The following is a 9,468-nucleotide window of genomic DNA, read 5'->3' as shown; positions in this document are numbered from 1 at the left end:
ATCAAGGATGTCTCTGTACATTGCTGCATTCATCTTTCCCTCGATCCTGACAAGTCTCCCAGTTCCAGCCGCTGAAAAACATCCCCACAGCATGATGCTGCCACCACCATGCTTCGCTGTAGGGATGGTATTGGCCAGGTGTTGAGCAGTGCCTGGTTTCCTCCAGACATGACGCTTGCCATTCAGGCCAAAGAGTTCAATCTTTGTTTCTCATGGTCTGAGAGTCCTTCAAGGGCCTTTTGGCAAACTCCAGGCGGGCTGTCATGTGCCTTTTACTGAGGAGTGGCTTCCGTCTGGCCACTCTGCCATACAGGCCTGATTGGTGGAGTGCTGCAGAGATGGTTGTTCTTCTGGAAGGTTCTCCTCTCTCCACAGAGAAATGCTGGAGCTCTGTCAGAGTGACCATCGGGTTCTTGGTCACCTCCCTGACTAAGGCCCTTCTCCCCCGATCGCTCAGTTTGGCAAGGTGGCCAGCTCTAGGAAGAGTCCTGGTGGTTCCAAACTTCTTCCATTTAAGGATGATGGAGTCCACTGTGCTCATTGGGACCTTCAGTGCTGCAGACATTTTTCTGTACCCTTCCCCATATCTGTGCCTCAATACAATCCTGTTTCGGAGGTCTACAGACAATTCCTTGGACTTCATTGCTTGATTTGTGCTCTGACATGCACTGTTAACTGTGGGTCCTTATATAGACAGGTGTGTGCCTTTACAAATCATGTCCAATCAACTGAATTTACCACAGGTGGACTCCAATCAAGTTGTGGAAACATCTCAAGGATGATCAGTGGAAACAGGATGCACCTGAGCTCAATTTTGAGTGTCATGGCAAAGGCTGTGAATACTTATGTACATGTGATTTTTTTTTGTTTTATATTTTTAATAATTTGCAAAGATTTCAAACAAACTTCTTTCACGTTGTCATTATGGGGTATTGTTTGTAGAATTTTGAGGAAAATAATGAATTTAATCCATTTTGGAATAAGGCTGTAACATAACAAAATGTGGAAAAGGTGAAGCGCTGTGAATACTTTCCGGATGCACTGTACTTATAATGCCCCTTACAAAAAATTATATTCTAGCCGCAAACTAGTCACAAATTTGCCGCTCGTTATTTTCACATGTAAATGAGCTAGTGATTTGCCGCAAATGTTTGCCAGAAGTTTGCAGCTTTTCACCGGTAGTGGTAAACCTCCGGCAAACCTTTGGCAACAATGGACAATTTGCTGCAAATTTGCAGTGAATTCTCAATTTTTGTAAGGGGCTGTAAACATTCTTCACTGCTAAACACCAACACATTTATGCATTTATACACAACTTATGCTTTGTCAAACTTTATGAAAATACTGACTGTAATAGTTTTGTTAAATTTCTTTTCATAGATGATGGCCAAGTTAATTGAGTTATCCCTAAATTCAGTCAAGACCACTTCCGTCAAATAACATCTTACATTAAAAATTTTTAGCAATCTGTTAATATTGTCAGCAGGGCTGTCAACAGGGATGAGAAACTACATTCAAGTTGTTTTTACTTATTTATGACCAAAATTCGAATTACATTTAAATGTTAAAGACAAGTTAGGGGAAAATAGCTACAACACGTTCCAGTCTGCACCCTATCCACCCTAAACAGTATCTGAGATTAGAATGAGGGTTTCCCAAATCATAGTATGAGGATACAAGTGTCCCAAAGTTGACCGGATGGTCAACTATTTCTGGTAGATTTTCGAAGTGTGGATCCAAGAACACTTTTTCAGCTAATATTGCCCACGAGCCCTTGCTCGACAGAAGAGGAGTTTGACCATTTGCTTCAGAAGTCCAGTTGTCATATGTGAAAAACTAAAATATGCAGTGAGACCGATGGTGTATACACAAAATTATTTACTGCCCTCAAGTTGTCCCTCATTGTTTTTTTCCTCCCAGTGGACTCATAACACAATATTTTCCATACAAAAACAGTTCATATTGACCACTGCTGTCAAGGTGCAAAGAGGGGGGGAAAGAATCATTATAAAAATATCATAAAAGTAGCCCATACAACACATAGCTGCTATATGGCCACAGAAAGCTTGGATATAGTGCACTTGTCATATGGACTACTGTTATGATGTCTTTATTCTGAACCTTTAATAGTGTTTTATAGTATTTGTCCTTTTTTGAAGTTTGACAGCTTCTGCTCACTATAAACTGTTATTTCTATGGAATTGAGCTGCTTAAAATATCTATTTTTATGTTCCAAGAAAAACATCATAACAACATAAGGGTGAGTAAATGAGTGAGTAAAAGTAAATTTTCCATTTTTAGGTGAACTACTTTAACTGTTGGCTCATTTTGTGAGCACAAACCTGACAAGACATCAAAATAAAATGTCTCTTTTAAAAGTAGACTTTTAGGAGATGCCGTACAAAATTCAGAATTAATTAAAGACATAAAGAAATTATTTATAAAATCTTAAATTGATTTTAAATTATTACCTAATAATGTTTGCATTAAGAATATATGACACTGTCCTTGCCAAAACCTAAAAGCACAATAGAAGTCATCATGGAGTGGTGGTGGTGTAGTGGACTAAAGCACTGAACTGGTAAGCAGAAGGTTGTTGGTTCAATCCCCACAGCCACCACCATTGTGTCCTTGAGCAAGGCATTTAACTCTAGGTTGCTCCAGGGGGATTGTCCCTGTAATAAGGCCACAGTAAGTCACTTTGGATAAAAGCATCTGCCAGATGTGTAAATGTAACCTGAACTGCTGATACTGATATGCAGTGCTGGAATAATCCACATGGTTCCTGCTTTGTGTCTTAAACTTGAGCCCTGCCTTCATCTATTTGATTGGCTGTGACATTGACATGCAGTGTTAGACTACTAGCAGGGAATAAACCATTATGTTATTCCTGCCTCAACTTAATGACAGCTAGATGCCGTTGGATAATGGACTGCAGCAGAACAGCAACAAGGATATCAATTATTGGGGAGGACTTGAACCCCTCAGAGTATATTGTGGTTATGGCCCTGCATCAAGTGACCAATGAGCTTCTTCTTTTACTGAAGAACTGACAAGAGGTCATGCTTATCTGAACATTTTCATCTGCGATCAAACTCAGCTGCATATAATCACAAACGCAGATTGTAATCCAAAATGATTCTGTCACCAAGTGCTTTTCCTGCATTTTTCTCCTACACTAAAATGACAAACGACATCAGAAATTGGAGGTCTTTTTTTATTGAATGTAGTTTCTTTACTCACTGAAAGCTGAATATGGACATATACATTCTACAGCAAGCCTCCAGGGAATAAATTCGCAATCACACACTTTCACTAGGTAAAGATACTCCACGAATCATAACCTAAATCACTCTATTGTGATTTTTTATGCTCACGCGGTAGTCCTGTTGTTATTTTGGCGAGCTCCATGTGACAAGGAATCAGAGAGAGAGAGAGTAGTGGTGACTTGGTACAGTATATCTGTCACCCAGTGGTGTAGTAGTGTCTGAAGAGGTGGGCATACTGTGAATTTATAAAAAAAAAAAAAAGAAAAGAGCCACGTGACGCCATGCGAAGGGCAGACGTGTGAGAGAAAGCTCTGTGCACTTTGCTAATTTTTTTAAATTATTTTCATGATATAACCCGGTGAAATTCGATACACCCAATTACACATTTACTGTTTGAGGTAAACATGGCCAATAAGTCAAAATCCTTGGGCTCTGGAGACATTAAAAGACACTTACGGGTTCAAGATGAAAGCCCAGACAGGCCTGTGGACTGGGGACTTGATTTGGATAGTGCGGTGGGAGAAGGAATCCAGCGTCAACTGTCCAACATGTCGGTGATGTTGACGAAGGTACATGCGGAATTGGAGGATCTCGCTGTAATACGGCGATCGATTACGGCGATGGAAAAAAAATTCTCTGAGCTAGTCACAAGAATGACAGATGTTAAAAAAACGAATTGATTATTTGGAGGCATCAGAGAGGGAATTAGCCGCTAATTCGCCCGTGACCAAAGTTGATTTGGAACGTGTTCTTGAAAAGCTTGAAGATCTTGAGAATAGAAGCCGCAGGAATAACATTTGAATTGTTGGAATTCCTGAGCATGAGGAGGGCAGAGATATAGTGAAATTCCTAGACGAGCTTTTCCCAAGTCTGCTCGACATAACAAGCCACAAGCTGGAAATTGAGCAAGCTCACAGAGTCCTGGCTCGCAGATCTGCTGAGGGAGACAGGCCCCGATCGATTCTGGCCAAATTTTTGAAATCATCCAATAAAGATCTCGTGTTGTGCCAGCCGAGGAGCAAAGGAAAGCTTTCTTGGAAGAATTACAATATTTTCTTGTTCCCGGACTTTGCGAACTTGACGAGAAAAACGCGATTGGTTTAAGGAATGCAAGAAACTCTTACATCAGCGGAAGATCACTTTTGCTCTGATGTTTCCGGCCAGACTGAGAATAAACACCAAGGATGGCAGCAAAGTATTTTCATGTCCCAATCAGGCAATGTCTTTTATTGAAACAATGGGTGAGTAACCATTGGGTGTTTTTCTTGTGAGTGGATTGGCTCACTGTACATGCTCTGGCTTTCGGAGGAAGCTGGGCACCATTTTTGTTTCTTTTTGCATTGGCTCCGCCGAGTGGTTGGAGTTTGGAGTTGTTTTGTGGATTAACACTTTTCCTTAAAGAAACTTTTGCTTTGACAGAAGATCACTTTTACAATGAAGTTCCCGGGCAGATTGAGAATAGACACTACGGATGACCGCAAAACATCTACATGCCCACACAAAGGATATCTTTTATAAAGTTGGCAGACTGTGTAAATCATGGGATATACTTTTATGCGGCCTCCGAGTGAATTGACTCTTGACCATCCGAGGAACCGGGATGCGTGTTTCGTTTCCTTTTGTGCTGGTTCCGCCTAGCGGTTGGAGCTTGTTTTGTTAAATAACATTACTTCGGGACAGTTATGGATGAATCTGTCAGTTCCTTGTGCTTATGCCTCCTGTTGGCTGGAGTATGATTTGTGGAGTATTGTTGTGGGACATTGGAATGATTATGTTATCTGCTGCACTCATCAGCTGGCTCACTGAAGATTCGTTTGTCTGACTGAGGAAACTGAACGGCTTTATATCGGCTGGAATTTGTTTTGTGAAGGAACACACCTTTGAGACAGTTCCGTGAATGAGTCTACACGTTCTTTGTGTTTATTCTGCCTATTGGCTGGGGTTTGTTTTACAAAATATTTGATGTTATGTAATTTTGCCTTACAAATTTGTGAGGCAAAATTGAGCAATCCGATGGCAAAGTTGTCGTGGGGGCTCTCGTAGGCGTACATGGACTCTTTGAGTTTAAAGGGATTGACGCCGGTTGGCGCTGTCGTGCACGGGGTTAATGTGCACGTTTTTCTTTTTTCTGTTTGTTTTGTTCGGGGTTTTATTGTTGCGTTAATGTTGAAATGTGGTCTTCATAATTTTGTCTTTGGCACACAATTAATTTTTTCTATTATATCAAAATGTCAAATGTTAATATGAGTGTACTATCTCTCTCCACATGGAATGTGAATGGGTTGGGGCACCCCATAAAAAGAAGGAAGGTTATTTCTTTTCTTAAAAAGAAATATGATATTATGTTTCTTCAAGAAACGCATCTTTCCCCGCAGGAAGCTGAAAAATTTGGGAAGATATGGGGTGGACATGTTTTCTTTAGTGTTGGCTAAAGTAAGAGCAAGGGAGTCATTATATTGGTAAATAAACATTTACAATTCAAATTTCTCAAACAGTTTAATGATAAATTAGGAAGAATCATTATTGTTTTAGCAGAAATTCAGGGGCAAAGTCTGATTTTGGCTAATATTTACGCACCTAACGCTGATGATCAGGGCTTTTTTATAGATCTTGAAAGGATGTTGCAAGCCGCTGGCACCCCTCATGATATAATTTTGGGAGGAGACTTTAATCTTTTGATGGACTCTTTGATTGATCATAGTGAAGCAAAAGTGTGTAAGCCCCCTAGAGTAACATTGACGCTTCACAGGATGTGTAAAAATCTTGGTCTTACAGATCTTTGGAGACTTTTGAACCCATCTGGTAGAGACTATACATTTTTTTCATCAGTCCATAAGATTTATTCTAGAATAGATTTTTTTTTTATATCCAAATCCCTCATTTCATCTGTTGTTGATTGCTCAATTGGAAACATTTTAGTCTCGGATCACGCCCTGGTGAGTTTAGAGGTGTTGCCACATATAGAGAAAAATAAATCATATAGTTGGTGCCTTAATGTATCCCTTTTGCAAAATCCTGATTTCCAACAAATGTTAAAGACTGAAATCAATATTTATATGGAGACCAACTGGTTCTCGGTATCCTCTGTGGGCATGGCATGGGAGGCACTTAAGGCAGTTCTTAGGGGTTGGATCATACAGTATGCTGAAGTGCCGTATGTCATCTGATGGCCTCAGAGAATTGACCCGATTGAAATATAGATATAATATTATTTTGTCGTAGAAAGTGGAGTTTTGGGTATTCAGGGCAAGACAGTCATACTTTGTGTCGGGGGACAAAGCAGGGAAGCTTTTGGCTAGATATATAAAGCAGAGAGAGATCATTCCCTCAGTGAAATCTGCTGGTGGTGAAATTTTTACCTCAGCCATCAACATTAATAATGCCTTTAAAGAGTTCTATCTTGATCTTTATAGTTCTACGTCTTCGTCTACTGATGATGATATTAGAAAATTTGTGGAACCATTAGATCTTCCTAAACTGAAGACTGAGCAAAAAAACTCTCTTGATTCTATAACCTTGGAGGAGCTTGATGAGGTAATTAAGTCCCTACCTACTGGCAAGACTCCGGGGCCAGATAGTTTTGCTGCAGAATTTTTTAGATCCTATATTACAGAACTGGCTCCACTTTTGTTAGAAGTTTATACTGAATCATTAAAGAATGGAAAGCTTCCTCCAACCATGATGCAAGCCCGGATCAGTCTGATTCTTAAAAAGGACAATGATCTAAGCGAGTGTAAAAGTTACCATCCAATCTCCCTGATCCAACTAGATGTAAAAATGTTGTCAAAAATTTTGGCTAACCAATTAAGTAAGGTTATGATATCTCTTATACATATAGATCAGGTGGGCTTTATTTGGGGCCACAGCTCTTCTGATAACATCAGGCATCTCATCAATATCATGTGCGAATGATCAGTCTCCAGTCACTCTCACTTGATATGGTAGAATGGGATTATCTTTTTAAGATTTTGGAAATGTATGGGTTCGAGAGTACATTTATTGGTTGGTTTAAGTTACTTTATAGACAGCCTGTAGCAGCGGTACAAACAAATGGATTAATTTCAGATTATTTTACTCTGGATAGGGGCACTCGGCAGGGTTGCCCTCTTTCCCCATTATTGTTCTCTCTTGCCCTGGAACCATTAGCAGCTGCAATAAGAAAGGAGGATAATTTTCCAGGGGTGGTGGCAGGAGGTGTGGCGCATAAGCTTCGGCTTTATGCAGATGATATTTTATTATTTGTCTCTGAACCTACTAGATCTATGCCTTGCCTCCACAGAATTATTAATTCCTTTTCCAAGTTCTCAGGATACAAAGTCAATTGGTCTAAATCTGAAGCTTTGGCACTGACAGCATACTGTCCAGAAACGGCTTTCCAGTCAGGTGCCTTCCAGTGGCCCAAACAGGGCATTAAGTATTTTGGGATTTTATTCCCAGCAAATTTGTCTGATTTAGTTAGTGTTAATTTTGACACTTTAATAAAAAGTTTTTCGAGCGATGTGGGCAGGTGGGCTTCATTACATTTATCGATGATTGGGAAGGTTAATGTTATTAAAATGAATTGTATTCCAAAATTTAACTACCTGCTACAGTCTCTCCCTCTAGATGTCCCCCTCTCTTACTTCAAGCAATTTGATAGCATAGCGAAGTCCTTCATTTGGAATGGTAAACGTCCCAGATTGCATTTTAATAAATTACATAGGCCAATAGACAAAGGTGGGCTAGGCCTACCCAAGATTTTGTTTTATTACTATGCGTTCAGTCTCAGACATTTGGCTCATTGGTCACTTCCACCTGAGAGAGCCCCTCCCTGGTTTGTTATTGAACAGGCAGTCCTTGCCCCTACTGTATTTTGCCATTACAAAGCATCTCTGTCAAATTAATCGGAAAAGTTAAGTTACACCCCGTTATTTCACATTTACACTCGGTATGAACTAAAGCGTCCAGATTGTTTAAATTGGACACTTATATATATATTGCCTCAAGCATATGGCAGAACCCAAGATTGTGTATTGGCAAGTCCCCTTTCTGCTGGCCAGAGTGGATTGTGAGGGGGGTTGCTACACTCGGTGACCTATATGAAAGTGGAGTGTTGAGATCGTTTGAAAACTTGGTCCAACATTTTGGGATCCCCAGACCTCAGTTTTATAGGTATTTACAACTGCGCCACCTGCTTTGTACTATTTTTGGGAGTAGCACACACCCCCCTAAGGAGACAGATGCTTTGGGAGAGGTGATTGCAGCTTTGGAAAAGGTCATGAGGCATCAGTGTACTATTCCCTGTTAATTCAGAGTCTGGGGGATGGAGCCTTAACTTCTCTCAAGAGAGTATGGGAGAAAGATTTCAACTTGGCATTGGAGAAAGGAGTGTGGGCTAAGATTCTTAAAAACATTAAGTCTACATCTAGAGATGCAAGGGTGCTTCTTATACAATTCAAAATTTTGCATAGATTTTATTGGACCCCCTCTAGACTGTATAGGCTTGGTCTTAAAGACACACCCACCTGCTGGAGATGCCAGTCGGAGGATGGATACATGGACCATATTTTTTGGTGGTGTGTCGAGATCCAGAAATTCTGGTCGAAAGTTCAGAATTTTGTATGCGACGTGGTGGGCACTCGGGTTTCGTTTTGCCCCAGACTTTGTGTTCTGGGCGATGGGGCGGTCATCGATGTGGGGGATGGCCATATTGAGAACTGGGTTCTGACCTGTGTGATGATCGGCAGACAGGTTATTTTGAGGGGTTGGAGGTCAGCTGGTGCGCCCCCATATCCGGAGTGGTGCACGGAGATGGGGAGGGTAGCGGCTTATGAGGAGGTGTCATTGGGAAGACTGGGTGATTTAGATTTGTTTGTCTGGAAATGGGGCAGGTATTTGGAATTTTTGGGGGGCTCTCGGGTGGGGTGTGGAGAGAGTATTGTAGTATAGTTTTTTAAGTGAGTATGATTATTATGTGTGTATAGGTATGTATATGTATGTGTGTGTATATGTATATATATATATATATATATATATATATATATATATATATATATATATATGTATGTATGTGTGTGTATGTGTATGTATATATTTACTTATGTGTGACCACAGGATTTTTTTTTTGTGGAGGCGGGGTTGGGGGTTGGGGAGGGGGGTTGTGGGGTTTAAATGTTGTGTGTGTATGCGTATATATATATATACATATATATATATATAT

Source organism: Myxocyprinus asiaticus, chromosome 35 (genome assembly GCF_019703515.2).
Source record: "Myxocyprinus asiaticus isolate MX2 ecotype Aquarium Trade chromosome 35, UBuf_Myxa_2, whole genome shotgun sequence".
NCBI classification, from domain to species: domain Eukaryota; kingdom Metazoa; phylum Chordata; class Actinopteri; order Cypriniformes; family Catostomidae; genus Myxocyprinus; species Myxocyprinus asiaticus.
This window is presented reverse-complemented; position numbering follows the sequence as displayed.